This window comes from Leguminivora glycinivorella, chromosome Z, assembly GCF_023078275.1.
Source record: "Leguminivora glycinivorella isolate SPB_JAAS2020 chromosome Z, LegGlyc_1.1, whole genome shotgun sequence".
NCBI classification, from domain to species: Eukaryota; Metazoa; Arthropoda; class Insecta; order Lepidoptera; family Tortricidae; genus Leguminivora; species Leguminivora glycinivorella.
The window spans coordinates 1633543-1652100 of record NC_062998.1 but is presented as its reverse complement, the minus strand read 5'-3'; the positions used below and the strand labels follow the sequence as shown (position 1 = coordinate 1652100).

General features: G+C 35.8%; 1 protein-coding gene across 1 annotated transcript in view; it reads left to right on the top strand.

Annotated features, from left to right (window-relative positions):
* The first annotated feature begins 1429 nt into the window (after positions 1 to 1429).
* LOC125240856 (innexin inx1) overlaps positions 1430 to 18558 on the top strand; it is an 80516-nt gene continuing 63387 nt past the window's right edge. Inside the window, exon 1 of the mRNA XM_048148997.1 lies at positions 1430 to 1702. The gene's annotated coding sequence lies outside the window, so the exon portion shown is untranslated. The remainder of the gene's footprint in view (positions 1703 to 18558) is intronic.

The following is an 18558-nucleotide window of genomic DNA, read 5'->3' as shown; positions in this document are numbered from 1 at the left end:
GCCTCCATGGCTCATTTATTTATTTAGTTTATACTAGAACGACTTAGATACCAATCACACTTGTACTATGTATAAGCGCTTGGGTTCCGCATTGGCAACCAATCCCAAGATTTATAAATGCGACTGCTATCTGACCTTCTGTCTGACGTCCGATTCAAGGAATGTATTGGATTGGATCCCATTACATTTCACGACTTTTCTTTATCCGCATCGACTCTAATTAGTAATTTAATTTCGTAAATCAGTTCAAAAATTCTTTATTTATAACGTAATGGAATAAAATTAGCTCCAATGGCCGAAATTATTCTAAAGTAATATGTACTCAAAACTTCTACATACATATTATGTAGCTAGAATAGGTGGATAGGTACATATCGAATAAGTTCTTACATATCGAATAAGTTCTTACTTAAAAGTACCTAAAAGCTTCAATAAATTAATATTAACCGTAAAACCACAGAATATATAATAGTACAAGGTAAAACGAAAGAATGTTTCCAACCAAATCTTAAAAAGGCAGTACAGTTATAGTAATAATTGATCAATCCATGTCCCAATTGCGTAATACAAAACTTGAAGCTCAGGAGACACTGACCTCTTGAAGTGCTTCAAACCAGTTTGGTAGGTACTCTGTAGCTGGTAGAAATTGGAAATGAAACGAATCTGTAACTTTTACTTTGACACTTTTATTTATGGAATTAATTGAAACGGAGTAAAATAAAAGCGATTGCAATTGTTTTATTAGTGAAAACGTTTTATTTTTTTCCGGTATAGTTTCATTTGTTTTGTTTTGGCCTCGGTTTTGGCAATATTGAACGTTCCGTTCTACTTATTGAACTTCACTGTCGTTTCATGTGTTTATAACTTTTTTATTTTTTAACATACATAGGTAAAGATATTAGTTTTAATTTTATGATATTTTACTATCACATTCACTTCTAGCTCTCTCTCTCTCTCTAGCTAGCTTTTCACATTTAGCTCAGTATTCTTCTTTTATAATATTATGCCACATATTGACAGTACTTAATGTATATTCATTAATTATAATTAATGAATCTACTGGCACATTATCTGCAGTTAATGTCAAAATATAAAAAAATCTGCCTGGAACGGAGCGTTTTTATTATAACGGCAACACTGACAACAAAATGGCGACGCGCGCGCTGTCGTTGGCAACAATTGAACATAATTAAATAGCTGCGTCTTTTTCTAACAACGATGCCCCGTTCAAACCGATTGCCTCATGACAGAGAAAAGGCTATACAAAACGTATCGCGTTCTCGCTTCCGCTGAGTGGTTTGTTCCGTGCTGTGTTCAATGTAACCGTGTCACGCTGCCTCTTTCTCTCAGTATAATATAGCTATAGAACATCTGTGGTGGCAGTATGCACCGCCTGGTTGGCTAGTAAAACAAAATTGTGCAAGCGAGCTAGAGTACTTGAGTGTGGCGGTCGTATGACTACGTCGAGTGATGAAATGAACTAATTTCCGTATACACGACCAAAATTGACTAAAATACCGAGTTTATTGTTTGACAAATCGTGAAAGACTATTGTTTACATCGCGTCCTGTGAACTTTATTGTGATTTTTATTGATAACATCGAAACTGAGCTCGTATTGCATGCCCCGGAAAACGCGCAAATCGCGGAAAATTATATCCTAAAGAAAAACATACATGAGAAGGAGGGACGTCTCTAAATCGGTAAGTAACTTTTGTACCTTTTACTTGATTAGTTTTAGCAGCAAGGCCGTGTAACACTAATGTACGTACCAGTAAATGGTCATAGAATTTCCGAATGTCCCAGTTCTATTGTGCCAGCAAATGAAAGAATATTAAAATTGTACACATCTCGTAGCGCATTTCAGCTGTTTGTTTTTGTCTGTGACTTTTGTAGCTTTTTAATTTGTTTTTTTTTTTCGTGTGGCTAACGAGATCGTAATTTATATTTAATTGTTATGAATATCTATTTCTATCTTGGACATGATTGCGTCAATTCTAATGTAGTTTATGTTATTATTCTTTAATTTTTTTTCATATTTGTTGCTTATTGGAAAAAAAATATTGTAACTGATCTTCATACCTATCATCTCCATAGTCCATACTTGGCTTAATTTTTTTTTCTTAACCTTCAATGGCTTCAATGGATACTAGTTAAATTATCCCTTCATCACACTATGTTTTTAACAATATTTTGATCTTGAATTAATGTAGTTTATCTCTTAATATAATTATTATCACAATCTAGCTTTGAACTCTTCATGTAGAATCATTCAAGAACATTGATTAAGATACCTATCAGCTCAATAATGTAATATTATACAAGAAATTTACACAGAAATTGGCTTTTGTACCATTTTTAGTAGACTTGTCATTGTAGGTATCACTTTTGCTGTGGCCTATGTCCAAATGTATTAAAAAAAAAATTGCCAGGCCATACCAATACCGGTTACAAAGTCAGATAATGTCCAAATCACAGTTTCTGGTTTTGCATTCCTCTATTCATGTTCAGCCCATGATTTAATGATATACTTAATAAGAAGAAGAAATGTGTTAAAGTAATATAGCTATAGTCAAATGTTGACATTATTAAATTACTATGGTTTGAAATGTTATATCAAGTAATGTTATATGGGGTTCAAGTATTTTGAAAACAATAATATCTGAGCAATACCTTTAGTGTTTCAATGCATTGCGAATGTATTTTTTATATAACTGCTCATGGCATTGTCTGGCTGCAACCAGGCTTTATTTCTAGCTCAAAGCCCGGGTGTAGAATAGGTGTAACCGAGCAATCGTTTTGAGACGGAGAAGGTAGCAATCCTAAATTCTTAATGACATACCAAGTGTCCAGTCGTATAAGCAGTGATAAATGATAAAATATCTGGCCGTCCCTATCGCACTATTCGTAAGTGTGATAGGGATGGCCAGATGTTTTATCATTTATCGCTCGACCATGCTTGCACTACAGGACTAAATCCAAACCTGGCTTGGAACGGTGATGAATATGTTTGCAAACTACTATAATATTATATCATCTATATACAAGTAGAAACATGAGAAGCGTAACAGTCTGCGGTAGACATCCCTTGGATTTCCCCGTAGTTAATTTTGCTCTTTGAAACTTGATAGAAAATGTAAATAAATAAATATCAAAGGACACCTTACACAGATCAACCCAGCCCCAAATTAAGCAAAGCTTGTAATAGGTGTTAGGATAATTAAATAGATAAGTACATGGAAAATAAATATCACACAAATAAATGCCCTTACCGGGATTCAAACCCAGGACCACAGCTTAGCAGGCAGGGTCACTACTGAATAGGCCATACCTGTTGTCAATGTTGTTAATTACACAAGTTAATTATGTAGTTATTGATGTAATGGCCATCTTAGGTTTATTTGCTAAGTTAAGCAAAAAACTATTTTCATTCGTTTTTTCAAGCGCTCCAGACTTTAGTAATAATTACAAGTAGTATAATACCTCTAAGACTGCAGGGCCAGATTAGGTACAGTAAATTATTTACTGTACCTACCTTGGAGGAATCCAACATTGTCTTATTATTTAATTTACATTACCCCCACTAAACACCCCGTTTTTCCAGTAATCATTTTCAAATATATGTGAGTGTGTTTAGTAAAACGTCCCACTTTGCCGGTTACCATTAAAGCAAGATTTACTTGTATCTTTATACAAATAAATTGACAAAGCGGCTTTATAGCAATCGACAAAGTGGGACGTTTTCTCGTGCACACTCACATATAGAAATAATACTGCAAAGAGGCTCAGTTTAATTTCGCGTTCATGTTACGGATCACACGCTGTATGTAATTATTAATAAACCAACTTATCTAACACGTGTTCAAGTAATTGTACCTATAGATGACGTGTAATTAAACAATAAAGTCTCGGAGTCATATTTTAATTACATCACTGGCGTCTATAATGTAGTTATGCATTGGAGAGGGCTAAGTCGTTTATTTTATTAAAAACCTGAAAAGAGTGTCGCTGAAAACCGCTTTCATATGGCAATAATGTGCCGACGTCATATGTAATAGGGACAGCGTCTACTGGTTACCCGTTAATATATTAGAGAATCAAAATTAATAAGCAAGGTATAAGACTTCTTTCCGCACAGCCTAAAATCCACGTATCTTGTGCCTTAATGCCTCAACCGATGGCAAATGCTGCACGCTGTCGCTATGTCTAGGTTTTAAGTGTGAATTATTTTAGTTTTTAGGGTTCCGTAGCCAAAATGGCAAAAACGGAACCCTTATAGTTTCGTCATGTCCGTCTGTCCGTCTGTCCGTCTGTCACAGCCGATTTACTCGGAAACTATAAGTACTACAGTGATGAAATTTGATGGGAATATGTGTTGTATGAACCGCTACAAAATTATGACACTAAATAGTAAAAAAAAGAATTGGGGGTGGGGCCCCCCATACATGTAACTGAGGGATGAAAATTTTTTTTTCGATGTACATACCCGTGTGGGGTATCAATGGAAAGGTCTTTTAAAATGATATAAAGTTTTCTAAAAAACATTTTTCTTAAAGTGAACGGTTTTTGAGATATCAGCTCTCAAAGTCGTAAAAAGTATGTCCCCCCCCCCTCTATTTTTATAACTACGGGGTATAAAATTCTAAAAAAAATAGAGGTGATGCATGCTAATTAACTCTTTCAACGATTTTTGGTTTGATCAAAGTATCTCTTATAGTTTTTGAGATAGGTTGATTTAACTGTAATTTTGGCAGGTGTATAAATTGACATAATAAGTTTATTATATTTGCTGCTACGGAACCCTTTGTGCGCGAGCCCGACTCGCACTTGGCCGGTTTTTTTAAGTCTTAGCATTAGGTAAATGTCTTACTAACACTAATATTAGTTCTTTAGAGTTGTAATGTTCTACTAACCATCTATGGACCCTGAGTCTGAAATAAATGATTTTTATTTATTTATTTTATTTGATCGAAGTCGCCGATATTTATTTTCTTTTTGCGTGGGACCTTGTTTTGTACTGGTGGCAATTATGGAACGGTCTCCTTATTTCTATAAATATTTTTCACGGCAGGGCTATAGGCAACTTAAATAAGAACAAAAAATATATTAGGCTAAATCGAAACAAATTAATCAATATAGGAGAACCGCACTATAAACTGTCAGTATCGGATATGTCAACAACCGATTTTAAAACATCGTTTTCGAAATAACGCAACGCATAAGTGGCTCCCCTGGTGTCCATGGCCGGCGATGACTGCTTCCCATCAGGCGGCTCGTTTCTGCCTATATCATAAAAAAAAATCGCCTCTATCACAGGTTACCCCGGTATCCACAATATTCAAGGTTTATGTAGAATTTCATATTATTACACGTCTTTTTAAAATGAAAACGTACTACAAATTCTGTGACGGTGGTTAATACACAGCTAGTTTTTTTGGCTTAAAGCTCTAAGAGCCTAAAGGTAGACCTTATATCTTTTAACTAAAGTCTACGAACACATTGTATAGTTTTGAACATAATATATCAAAACTGCCCCGCCCCGCCATTACGGAAAGGAAATCATCTGGTCATTATCCTGGACAGGAACTGGTCTGGTTTTTTGGTTTAAAAGTTTTATAAAAAAAGGGTATTGTCTATGATTCTATGCTGATGCGAAGTTGTAGGTATTATTATGTAACCTGTTCCTATAAAATCTAAAAAATTCTTTTTAAATTATATATATTTATATTATTTGTGATTAAGCATGCGCGCTAAGAGAGCTAGCCTGAGAGTAAAAAAAAACGAATGACTACTTCAAACTATTTCAATACAAAAATTACAATTAAAATCACAATACCAAGGTTTTAGTGCTAAAAACCCATACAATAAGTAATTTTACATAATTTTGGTCCTTACTTAACTACCAGAGCGTAATTAAATAAAATAAAAAATTGCCAGCAATGTATTGCGTGCATCTATTTGACATCCTGGGAGATGAGATTAGGAACTTATTCACCGTTATTACGTCAAGTTAGCAGTATTATTGGACAAACATAAAGTATTATTATGTATGAAAAAAGAAAAATTAGTATTTTTTTAATTAATAATAAGTAAGGCTTATACTAATAACCCTTTAAGACGATACAGGAGGGGTCAATTCTCCATACACACGCTCTCGACTATTTTCTCCCCGGTTTTTGAAGATAGAGCTATGATTTTTTCAACACAAATTGTTATTATTTTTATCTGTGTCTGACCGTTTTGATTTTTTTGATATTTTTATTTTTAAAGACGTTAGAGCCAATGAAAAATTTCCAAAAACGACCTTTTTCATTATGGCGCAAAAAAAGGTGTGCTAGTCAAGATTGGTAACAATTAGCCAAAAAAGCTAAACAGTCTGACACAGATTATTTCATTGTTATTCAGATTCTCAAATATCGTTCCGATTGATTACGTTTTGAAAGAGGAAACAGTCGAGAACGGAACCTCGATTTTAAAGATTTTTTTGAAATATCTTTTAACTGAGTTGTTCTTAATGAACAATTATTTTTTGATAAATGTAGTCAATAACACTTGTATATTTAACTAAAATTCCCAAGTTGAAAGGGGGGCTCCTTTCCATTTTAGCATTTTCGCTCCTGTATCGTCTTAAATATGGGGTAATATTAGAAATACACACTGCATAACCTTTACCCTGTACCACCTGTTTCAGTTGCCACTAAGATGTTTTAGCACTTATTATTTGTCATACATAAACAAAACATGAATCGCAAAAGACCACCGGCATTTTCCTTGAAATTTACTTACCTACCTACCTACTGTTATAGTCAGCTGGATGCGGTCGGCGCAGGACAGGTCATTGTGGCAATCTTTGGGGGAGGCCTATGTCCAGCAGTGGACGTCTTTCGGCTGATATGATGATGATGATGATAGTGAACTTTAAAATAATAGTTATTTGTTATACAAGGGGGCAAAGTTGTTTAACACACGAGAAGTAAAATACATTTGCACCCGAGTGTAACACAAAACTTTTCCCCTCACTATAGCGAGGAAACTACAACGCAAAAAATGCGTTTATCACTGCTTCCAGTAGTTCCACAGGTGGTAAATCATCTTTATTACTAGATTCACCTACTTTTATCAATTTTAAAGCAGTTAATTTGACTTCATTCAAGGTCAAATTACTTTACCCACTAGTGGATAAAATGCGTTTTTACCCGCTGGTATTAAAGGACAAAACACGTGTTTCCGAGCTAGTGAGGGGAAATAGTTATTTGTTATACAAGGGGCAAAGTTGTATTTTAACGCCGAGTGTGGAATTGAAAAACGAGCAAGTGAAAGGATTCTATAGTTGAACCACGAGCGAAGCGAGTGGTTCGAGAATAGAATCCTGAACTTCGCGAGTTTTTCAATACACGAGAAGTAAAATACATTTGCACCTGTGTGTAACACAAAACTTTTCCCCTCACTATAACGAGGAAACTACAACGCAAAAAATGCGTTTATCACTGCTTCCAGTAGTTCCACAGGTGGTAAATCATCTTCATTACTAGATTCACCTACTTTTATAAATTTTAAAGCAGTTAATTTGACTATATTCAAGGTCAAATTACTTTACCCACTAGTGGATAAAATGCGTTTTTACACGGTAGCACTAAAGGATAAAACACGTGTTTCCGAGGTAGTGAGGGGAAAAAAATGTTTTAGGGTCGGTACAGGTCGTCTGCACGCCGCTCGACATACAAGTTGCCGTTGGGTTGCAATCTTTCTGTGTGTCTTTGTGTGTGTTCCTTGGTAATTTTGATACCTTTCATCGGAAAATCACGAAGATATTAAACCGCACTTAATAATATGTCACCGGCAATAATAGTTACTTTTCTAACTCTTCGACGACCGCAAAAATATATGACAAGTTCTTACTGCTCTGTTAATAAGATCATGTAGGATATTTTTACGACCTTCGAACAGTATCATATTATGGCTGGACTGTTACAAAATTTGCACTATGCTATGTAGCTGAAAATACAAAGTTTACAACTAGGGAACAAATCAAATGAATATTTTTTGATTTGTTATTTTTTAAAGTAGTCACACTACTACATATAAACTATAAATTGAAATAGATAATTGCGTACCCTTAGAGTTGGTCAAAAAGGCGCCTAGCCTCATCAGAGATAACATACACTCGAGAAATTTCGTCGGTTACCACGGCGGGCGGGTGGTCTAGTGGTAAAGACGTTAGCCGCGTAAGCTAAAGACACGGGTTCGATTCCCGGCTCGGCCACCAGTGGGCCTTGTTGGTTTTTGTTTCGTGTATGATATCTATTTCAATTTATAATATAAAGTTTTCCAAAGTCGAGGAAACACAAAGTTTTAAAATATTTTTACATACATAAAACTTGAGTTAAAACACATCTGTGACCCCGAGCACTAATCTCGCTTACGCTTACGCTCAATCATCCTTCTGATGCTTCAGGTGTCTGTCTGGTGTTCCCTCCTATCCTATGGCGTAAAAACACAACAAGAGTCCTGAACCTACGGGGCCTTAACGATCTTACGTCCAAAGTCCGAGGCGTCAAGTGCACACAAAGTTAAAACAATTTCGTAACACAAGACAGCGGTTTAAAGTTACGGTGATAACTACAATATGGTGTTATCTCTGTTACGTAATGCTTGTAGCAATCATTTAAATATGACGACGCCTGTAGGAATTTTAAGTCCAAATTTGAACTACATTTGAAAATAAGTACTTACAAAACAAATTTTAACCCTTGCATGATTTTTCTTTTTTAACAATTCATAGATATATGATTTTTTCAGTGCTTGAATGCGAATGGTGGTATTCTGAGCACTGGAAAAATCAAATAATCAAAAAATCTATCACCATTTTTTTCATATGAAATAGACAATTTAAAAAGGTTTTATTTACTAGCATATTGAATAACAGAAATTGAATATTTATTCGTCAAAAAAAATTCTACATCTCCTATTCACTCAATGTTTATGAATTTATGATGTTTGGAAACTGTCATTAATAATAAAAAAATGTACATAATTCGCTAAAACACCACTTAAAAACTTATGAAAAAAACATCAATTTTCAGATGGTAATGATTATTTGTGGTAATATTAGAAATTGTTATGCAATGAAAAAAAAATCTGATGCCAAAGTAAAATTTCAGCAATTTACGCAAATAACTGCTTCGTTGTTATAAGGTCGTAAGCCCTAATCAAGTGTTCAATACAGAGCATGGCAATATTTTGATTCATTGTTACGCATACATTGATATACCTACCAATGACTAATAATTCCATATTATTTTACATTAAGACGCTACAGGAGCGAAAATGCTAAAATGGAAAGGAGCCCTTTCAATTTGGGAATTTTAGTTAAATATACTATTGTTATTAACTAGATTTATCGAAAAAAAATTGTCCATTCAGAACAACTCAGTTAAAAGATATTGCGATAACATCTTTAAAATCGAGGTTCCGCTCTCGACTGTTTCCTCCTTCAAACCTTAATCAATCGTAACGAAATTTGAGACTCTGAATAACAATGAAATTATCTATGTCGGACCGTTTAGTTTTTTTGGCTAATTGTTAACAATTTTGAATGCCACACCTTTTTTTGCGCCATAATCAATAAGGCCGTTTTTGGAAATTTTTGATGGGTTCTAGCGTCTTTAAAAATAAGAATATATAAAAAAAACGGTCCGACACAGATAATAATAATCTGTTGCCATCCCCATGATGAGAATCTCGTGAAAGCCGAGAAGGACAAGTCCAGTAAGTACCTAGACTTGGCTCACGAGATAACCACCATGTGGGATGTTGATTCACCGATCATTGTCCCGATAGTCGTTTCAGCGAACGGTCTCATAGCGAAGAGTCTCGACAAACATCTTAAGAGACTCTCGCTCGGTGGTTGGATCAAGGGCCAGATGCAGAAGGCGGTGATTTTGGACACAGCGCGGATAGTCCGACGGTTCCTCTCTCTGCAGCCCTAACCACCGGCAGCTTGGGCCCTGCCCCGCTGCTGGCGGCACCCTAGGTTAGGTTTTTTATAATGTGTTTATATGTTTTATATTGTTTTGTAAGTGTTTTATTTTATTTTATTTTTATACTCATATTGTAAAAAACCTAATCTAAGAAAAGAAATAAATAAAGGTAATATAATCTGTGTTGAAAAAATCAGTGCTCTATCTTCAAAAAAACCAGGGTGGAAATAGTCAAGAGCGTTTGTATGGAGAATGAGGAGGGGTCTCCTGTATAGTCTTAATAATGTATTTGTAAAATACGTCACAGTAACAACATGTTCTGTGGTTTCCACTAACTCTAGTTCAAGTGTAGTGTGGTTCGGGTATTACTTAACGTGTATTTCTAAATAATGCGAATATAATAACTGTAGACAGAAAAATGACAAACGAACCATCAAGTATTTTATTTGTACATTATTACTATGATTAGGTTAAGCAATAGAAAATAAATAGCTTTTTCCCCTCACTAGCTCGGAAACACGTGTTTTGTCCTTTAGGTAATACCAGCGAGTAAAAACGCATTTTATCCACTAGTGGGTAAAGTAATTTGACCTTGAATAAAGTCAAATTAACTGCTTTAAAATTTATAAAAGTAGGGGAATCTAGTAATAAAGATGATTTACCACCTGTGGAACTACTGGAAGCAATGATAAACACATTTTTTGCGTTGTAGTTTCCTCGCTATAGTGAGGGGAAAAATTTTGTGTTACACTCGGGTGCAAATGTATTTTACTTCTCGTGTGTTAAAAATACAACTTTGCCCCCTTGTATAACAAATAACTATTAAACCTTAGTTACAAGACAAAACAAAATTTTCCCTAACGTTATAATTATATATAATTATTTCGTTCTTCAAGATAGGAGTGTCCGTTTTGCCGTGAAAGACGGACAAGCAATCAGACACACACATTCCCATTTATAATATTAGTATGGATATTCAATTAACAGTACGGATACAAAAAACGTAACAAATTTTTTTGTATACTTATTTCTTCCGATACCAACTTTAATTATATAATTATAAAACTTCGTCTCAATACAAGATCAGGAAATTAATTACAGTATCGAATATCTAAAGTATTCGGTTGCAATTTCCTATTATTAAGTCACGGTCATTTGATTAATATATAGTAGGTATACTTATAATTATGTTTGTTATTAAAAACCTTTCACCTCTAATAGTGTCATATTATCTTTGTTATCAGGAGTTACATACATATAGATACATACAATGACAATAGTACATTGTGCATCGAGGAGCGAAAGTTAAGTAAGTTGCAATCAAGCCTAAATACTCGAGTTTGTAATATTTATACTCCCCCAGTTACACACAATGTTTTTCATTACACTCGCAATCTAAAAAATATGTAAATAGATGTAAAAAGTTAAGTACGGTACAAGAAATTTCATTATTACCTTGGGAGAACGATTTTTTTATAACTCACGCTCCGCCTGCATGCAATAGCATTTAAAGTGCGGGTGTGATGAAAAATAAATAAATTACAGTAAGAGTTAGTATCTTATGGTGCTGTTACACGGGCAATACAATTGCCAGCAATATACATACCATTGCCGCGTTTGTTCAATACGATGGAGCAAACGCGGCAATCGCAGGTAAATTGCTTGGAATTGTGTTGCCCGTATAATGACCTAAGGAACCCTCCCTTAAAGTTAACGGCAATCAATAAAAACATCATATCATATCATCATCCTCCTTGCGTTATCCCGACATTTGCCACGGCTCATGGGAGCCTGGGGTCCTCTTTGACAACTAATCCCAAGATTTGTAGGCACTAGTTTTTACGGAAGCGACTGCCATCTGACCTTCCAACCCGAAGGGTAAACTAGACCTTATTGGAATTAGTCCGGTTTCCTCACGATGTTTTCCTTCACCGAAAAGCGACTGGCAAATATCAAATGGCATTTCGCACATAAATTCCGAAAAACTCATTGGTGCGAGCTGGGGTTCGAACCCGCGACCTCCGGAACGAAAGTCGCACGTACTTACTGCTATGCTGTCAGCGCTTAAAAAAACATCATATATTATGGTTTTTATTACAAAAGGTCAAAGTGCATTGGCATAAAGATCTGAGTAACTCTGTCAGGTACATCCATGATGACACATATTTCCTAGTAAATGAACATTTATATACAATTAACATTTGCGCACGTCAGAACATAATTATCGTTAATATAGAATATTAATAGTTATAGACGATTAAAACAGCTGGTAATATTGTTACAAGTTTACTTATTGCGATGGGAATATTTATTCTATAACATCTGGATCGTATGTTCCGAAAACGGTTTTCTAAAAAATCTGGATCGTATGTTCATAAAACGGTTTTCTAAGTAAACTAGTACGTTACGATTCAAGTGCGAAAAAAAGGAAGTTCGAAACGAGTGGCGATAAAGTAAAACACGACCGAAGGTTACGAATTTGATTTTTGCACTAGTGTGAGAAGTGGTTCATTATATGACAGGTCGAAACTTCGGAGGGCCATCTGTACTGAATAACGTCGTACGATACACGTGCGAAAAGGAAATTAGAAACTCGTGTCCATTTAAAGCACTCCCTTCGGTCGTGTTTTAATTTATCGCCACTCGTTTCGAACTTCCTTTTTTACGCACTTGTATCGTAATGTACTATTTTATGGAGACCGTGCATAAAATGTTTATTGAGTAATAATATTATTCTAAAACGTCGAAAACTCAATCTGAATCTCATGACAGAGGCTCGTGTAAAATTCGTTAAAACCTTGAAAACGATGTCACATATCTTGATATCTCCCACATTCTAGTACATGCACATGTGTTGCAAACCCACGAGTCTTACCCAGATTTGAACCCGCGACCTCGCAGAGGCCGCGCCGATAACATCTGTGACGACTTTATTAACAATAAGGTTTATTAAAATTTTATTATTTGACCTGGTTATGGCGTTAATTGTTTCATTCGGATGTTTCCTGTGTTTGAGATTTTGAGATTGTCATTGTCATTTGGCTGTTTTTAATATAATTATGAGAGCATATAAATGTGCGGAAGTTTTCAGTGCACAGTTCCGATTGATTTTGACAGAAGTATACGTTGTTTTATATCCGGATTTCAGTAAACTTCTACATGTGACTGTTCCTTCATTCGTTAGCACTGGCAGTCATTATTTACACACGGCAAACAGTAACTTCGAGTATGTAGAGTTTGATACGTCATATGGCTGCGGTGTGTGGGGCTCGTTATAAAGTCAGCAATTTGGGTCAAACACATTTAAGAAAAAGGCCACTTCTGTAATATACCTATACCTACCGATATACGGAATTAACAGTCGGTATACAACGTATATCAAGTTTTTCTTATTTTGAGTCTCAAGCGCCTAAAGAACTATCCCCAGCAAGTAAAATGCTTTTTTAACCCCCGACGCAAAAATGACGGGGTGTTTATATAAGTTTCACATGTCTGTCTGTCTGTGGCATCATAGCTCCCGAAAGGATGAACCAATTTTGATTTAGTTTTTTTGTTTTATTTGGAAGTTGAATTAGTCGGGAGTGTTGTTTAGCCATGTTTCATGAAAATCGGTCCGGTTTAATTTTGTGGTTACGTTATTATATTTTGTTCCTAGTTTCAACACAAATATCTATTAATACCTCTAAAGTAAAACTTCCAAGTCGAAATCAAGGTACTGTCAGTTGTTAATAAGTTTACTCTTCATAAATGGATACATTAGCTACTAAGATACGAGTCCGAATAAGTAAACAATACTTTGGGCAAACACGGAAGATTTTGTAATTGTATGTCGTATTTCTATTAAAATCATGCTGAGTAATTGTATAAGGCGACCAAGAACATAAGAAATACGGCTTATCAAATACTTATTGGGGGACCATTTCAACTGGCGAGTAATTTCAAATAATTTAAATATTTTCCATGTTTTACACTACGATGCAATTTCGTGGCTGCTGAGCGCATTGAATATTGACATTTAGTTTCAATTTTAATTGTAATTTAATTTGTTTTCTCTGATATTCATATAACTGCCTGTTTTTGCGTAAGATACAGCGGGACAAATCTCGACTGGGGGCAATTGTAACTAATCCATTTTTTCCATTATTACACAATGATGTTGAATTCTACATGTATCCACTGAACACGCCTACCATATACAACCGGTGGACACTCTATCTAATAATGCAAACATTGTAAAACTTGAAAAAAATGGACCACTGTACCTTATAGCGTTTGAATAAATAAACATTACTAACTTTAGTGCCAAATGTGTTTACTGAACACGCGTTCTAAATGTGAGTATTGGATATTCCATTTTTGAGAAAATTTGAAGCTTTCCGATTCCGACCGAGGACAGAAAACTGATTCACTTAATCGAAATTAATTGTAAATCATAAGTGTCACGTGAGAATCATAATTTTCCTTCAGCGAATACCAGAAACAATACTGTCAGTAACAAAGAGGATACATAATAGTATTGTTATATATTTACTTAATTATTATCATAAACAAGTGGACAGACAAAGGCCTGATTGAAAGCGGAATAATAACAGCCATAACGCTCGAATCGAAATGGAACAGATGATTTCATATGCAAGAGAAAAGAATATACCTCTAATATCGTCAACCTTGCGTTATCCCGGCATTTTTCCACGGCTCATGGGAGCCTGGGGTCCGCTTTGACAACTAATCCCAAGATTTGGCGTAGGCACAAGTTTTACGAAAGCAACTGCCACCTGACCTTCCAACCCGAGGGGTAACTAGACCTTATTGGAATTAGTCCGGATTCCTCACGATGTTTTCCTTCACCGAAAAGCGACTGGCAAGTATCAAATGACGTTTGGCACATAAGTTCCGAAAAACCCATTGGTACGAGCCGAGGTTTGAACCCGCGACCTCCGGATCGAAAGTCGCACGCTCTTACCGCTAGGCCACCAGCGCTTCTCAAAATCAACGCTTCAGAAAAGATGCATGCCAAAATATTATGTAATAGTTGACAAACTTTTTTGTTAACTGACTTTTTTATACATTTATCATGAGATATGAAGTCCCAGTTCGGCATTGCAATTCATATTCATACTAATATTATAAATGGGAAAGTGTGTGTGTCTGTTTGTTTGTCTGTCTTTCACGGTAAAACGGAGCAACGAATTGACGTGATTTTTTAAATAGAGATAGTTGAAGAGATGGAGAGTGACATAGGCTACTTTTTGTCTCGCACTTGGTGTTAAACTTTGATATTTGCGTTGCTAAGTAACCGAGTAATATTCCTAGATAGTTAATTTGTTAGTATTATAATTAGACAGTAAAACCAACGACCTGCCGAGTAGATAACTAACAATTAAATTAACTGTCACCCATTAAGTACTATTATCGTTAACTTTGTCAACAATCGGCATTGTCTAACATCTTCTTACCGATTCAAATTCCTCGCACAAGTCGCACAACGTATCGGGATTAAGATACAGCGAGGAAATGTCGCCAGCATCCTTGGTTCTTGGTTGGTCCGTGTGCCTTAGGGGCCTATTTGAAATACAAATTAGCTATTAGGGGGGTGTTTGATAAATCAATACTAATATTATAAATGGGAAAGTGGTTGTGTCTGTTTGTTTGTCCGTCTTTCACGGCCAAACGGAGCGACGAATTGACGTGATTCTTTAAGTGGAGATAGTTGAAGGGATGGAGAGTGACATAGGCTACTTTTGTCTCTTTCGAACGCGTGCGAAAACTGCGGGCAAAAGCTAGTGATAAGCAAACGAATTTATTTAGATTTACTAAACTTTTAAATTTTGATAGGATATCTCAATAGCTATCACATTAAGCGAATTTGACCTTATTATAATTTATAACAATGTCTCTAGCGAAATAAAACATTTCATTTCATTTCAATGAAAATTATCAATCACCCTTTTTCACTTTGGCGTTGATTTTAGAGACACCCGGTATTTACATTGGTGTAAGGTCGGCAACAGACAGTCTTAAAATTCATAATCTGAAAAAATTATAAGCTTACAAAAATCAGATCGAGGTCACGGAGTTCCATACAATTTCGCGACTGTCCACACACTATAGTGTTCTAATATTATGAATTTTCAGACTGATCTGACATATTGCATAGGTACAAGTCTTTTTTAGGGTTCCGTAGTCAACTAGGAACCCTTATAGTTTCGCCATGTCTGTCTGTCCGTCCGTCCGTCCGTCCGTCCGTCCGTCCGTCCGTCCGTCCGTCCGTCCGTCCGTCCGTCCGTCCGTCCGCGGATAATCTCAGTAACCGTAAGCACTAGAAAGCTGAAATTTTGTACCAATATGTATATCAATCACGCCAACAAAGTGCAAAAATAAAAAATGGAAAAAAATGTTTTATTAGGGTACCCCCTACATGTAAAGTGGGAGCTGATATTTTTTTACATTCCAACCCCAACGTGTGATATATTGTTGGATAGGTATTTAAAAATGAATAAGGGTTTACTAAGATCGTTTTTTGATAATATTAATATTTTCGGAAATAATCGCTTTTAAAGGAAAAAAAGTGCGTCCCCCCCCCTCTAACTTTTGAACCATATGATTAAAAAATATGAAAAAAATCACAAAAGTAGAACTTTATAAAGACTTTCTAGGAAAATTGTTTTGAACTTGATAGGTTCAGTAGTTTTTGAGAAAAATACGAAAAACTACGGAACCCTACACTGAGCGTGGCCCGACACGCTCTTGGCCGGTTTTTTAAGATTCTGAATTTTAAAGATTGTGTGTGGCGTGCCTAAGACATGCGATAGGCATTAAGTCCGCCTATTTGACTTTTTTTGTGTGTGCAATAAAGTTTAAATAAATAAATAAATATTTAAGTGTGATGGAGCGAAGTATGATAAGCCTTTAGCCACGAGCCACTAGGCAGGAAGTCTCTGAAGAACCGCTCAGTTGACTGACAACCATCTATTCTATAGTCTGGTTAAATGGCAATATTTGTATTGTGATACTGTCCATTCTTCTCGCCGGACTACACCGGTATACACAATAACAACAAAACAACAATACATGAGCAAGGAGCTCTGGAACATTCGGAGTTGGAACATTGATTCTTTGATTTGACATTTTTAACCCCCGACGCGAAAACGACAGGGTGTTATAAGTTTGACGTGTCTGTCTGTCTATCTGTCTGTCTGTGTGTGTGTCTGTCTGTAGCATCGTAGCTCCCGAACGGATGAACCGATTTAGAATTAGTTTTTTTTTGTCTGAAAGCTGAGTTAGTCGGGAGTGTTCTTAGCCATGTTTCATGAAAATCGGTCTACTATGACGCGGTAGGGGTTTTTTCAAAATTTTAATTTCTCTTGATGGTTCCGAGGTATGTCTTTATTATTAGACTATCTGTCTATATGAAATAGTACATTACGATACAAGTGCGTAAAAAAGGAAGTTCGAAACGAGTGGCGGTAAATTAAAACACGACCGAAGGGAGTGTTTTAAATCGACACGAGTTACGAATTTCCTTTTCGCACGTGTGTCGCACGACGTTTTTCAGTGCAGATGGCACTCCGAAGTTTCGACCTAACAAGAATGAACCACTTCTCGCACTAGTGCGTAAAAAAAAACACCATCTGTACTGAAAATAAATATGAAATACGTCTTTTACCAGATTTGCTGGCAATATCAGAGTTATCAAATCAAGATATCCAACCCTGGACCACCGGTAAACGCCGACCGATACAACAGACACAAGCATTGTGTCGCCGAGGTCGACAAATTGACCAATTGGTGTCATTGTTGCCAATTGATAGCAAGCGATGCGTAGGGACCCATGTGACCTTATACCTTGCCGGTTGATAAGGGTTACAATCATATAGATAGGTGAATCAATATTTTGACTCTGTGCACTGAGAGAAAATACAACCAGTTTTCATGTTTGTTCAACAAGTTTTTTTGGTTAAAATAGCGCCTACGTGCTCTTTGGTTCAAACAACAAGCTACTTGTCATTTGAATCGGCAATATATTTGAATCAACAAGTCGATTTTATAAAAACAACCTGACACATATTGTTTTAAACATACGTTTGGCTGATTCAAACGGATAAACCGCAACAAGTCGAACTTGTTAGATTCACAATGCAAATTTCTCTCAGTGTGGCGTTACTCAAAATGTCTCAGGAGTTATCAAGAAATTGAACGCAATAAACTAACTTTTAGTTAACAGTTCGGGCCTTAAATGTTTTAACGTACACAGTAAAGTGAAAAGTATACAAATAAGTTTAAAATTTGCGGGCAGATTTGACTATTTAGGTCAATTACTTTTTTCACTCAGAATACAGTGCTCAAAATAGTCAAAAATATGTCCCGTAGCATATCGACGAATTAAGAACTTTTGTACACCCATATTTTTTAACCCCCGATGCAAAAACGACGGGGTGTTATAAGTTTGACGTGTCTGTCTGTCTGTCTGTCTGTCTGTGTGTCTGTCTGTGGCATCTTAGCTCCCGAAGGGATGAACCAATTTAGATTTAGTTTTTTTGTCTGAAAGCTGAGTTAGTCGGGAGTGTTCTTAGCCATGT